This window comes from Phyllobates terribilis, unplaced genomic scaffold, assembly GCF_046119375.1.
Source record: "Phyllobates terribilis strain yellow unplaced genomic scaffold, ASM4611937v1 Scaffold_12__6_contigs__length_324123572, whole genome shotgun sequence".
In the NCBI taxonomy this organism is placed as follows: Eukaryota; Metazoa; Chordata; class Amphibia; order Anura; family Dendrobatidae; genus Phyllobates; species Phyllobates terribilis.
In genome coordinates, this window is record NW_027362772.1 from 299691308 (window position 1) to 299692931 (window position 1624).

The following is a 1624-nucleotide window of genomic DNA, read 5'->3' on the forward strand; positions in this document are numbered from 1 at the left end:
TAGCTCTCTGGCCTGGGTGTATATATACCTGGTGTGTCTGAGAGGGAGTCGCTGGCTATATCCATTTCTACTTGTGTAGCTTAGCAGGAGCAGTATTTCGTCCTCTCTGGAGCTTGAGACCATGAGCTTATTTGGAGTTCATCTAAAGCTAAACAATTTCCCCTGTTTTGTCCACCCTTGTTGTCTATAGAGTTTAGTGGAGGTTGACTAGTGCTCATCTCCTTCCATCCCTAGCCGTAGCCTTACGGCAAGGAGAATAGGGCGAAGCACGTGTGCGGCGATTGCTGAGGAGGCAATATAGGGACGATAGTTGAGACAGGGTGGCGCTAGACCAGACTACAAGATCTCCACTTCTCCCCTTTCTGTAGTGTCTGGGCTCCCTTTCCCTTTGTGTTGCACTAAGTCTTCCCCACACCTGGCGTGACAACAGGGAGGGAGTGGGTTTCCTGTGATGAGCAATGGAGCCAAGTTGCAGGCTTCTATTCCCCGAACCAGGCCGGCGGGGGGCAGGAAAAACCAGCAACCGGCCTGCACATTGGAGGACTCGGAGGTGAGACGCTCCACTAGGAGTCGCAGCAATGTGACTCTTACTCCCCCCGGGTCTGTGGAGACTCAGAGAAGCCGCAAGGCTTCCAACATGGAGGAAAATCCTGACAGCATGCATGAAGACGCTCCTTCCGGAGGAAAGCTGAGTGCTCACGGAGGTGAGGCCGACCTCACTGAGGAAGGTTGGGGGCTGCAGAGAACCCGGGAGTCTGTGTCCACCTATGTCTCCCAGGTCATGATCCACCTCCGTGTGTATGAAGATGCAAGTAAGATCATCAGGAGGCTCCGGGAGGAGCTGCGCTGCACAAGCGCCAAAGCTGCAGGTGCCTCAAAAACGAGGAAGACCAAGCTCCAGGCAGAGGTAAAGAGGCTCAGAATTGAAATTAATAAGCTTGAACTTAGCAAAGCTGACATCAGGGAGCAGAGTGGTCCTTTCAAGGAAAAACTGATAAATGAAGACCGATTCAGAGATATGACTGATAACAGAGAGCAAAGACAGAAGGGACTGCAGCCTGAGAGCCAGGTGGATGATGATGATGATGACCAGCAGAAAGCCCCACCTGGCAGCCTGCAAAGTCACCTGCAGCGAACTCCTTGCAGGATAGGCGACAATGACATCTGGTCGCAGTTCTGCGGCTCTGGGGAGGACAGTGACAGCAGCGGCCAGGGAGGGGCGCTAATGGCGGAAATAAAGCTCCTGGAGTCCCCAGTGTGCCTCCAGAACTTCCATCTTGGCAACGATCTACCAGAAGAGGCACCTGGGGGCCACAAAAAGGCTAAGAAGACCAAGCCAAAGCTGCAGGAAGCAGTAAGCTATGTATATGCCCCCCTCCCTGTACCCCCCTGAGTCGGCGGCAGGCTCAGCTCGCTGTATAAGCCCCGTTGCCCAGCCCAGCCCGGGTTCTGCTGTGGATTCGATGCAAATGCGCGGGGAGATTACAAAGCACGGTAGTGAGGCGCAGAGCTCAGTCTCTGCTTGTAGTAGCGGGGACGCAGCAGGAGGTGCATCAGCTGAGAGGCTGGACAGTGAGGGCGTTTGGTCAGGCCACAATACTGTGGTGCACTCCTCAGTGCCTCT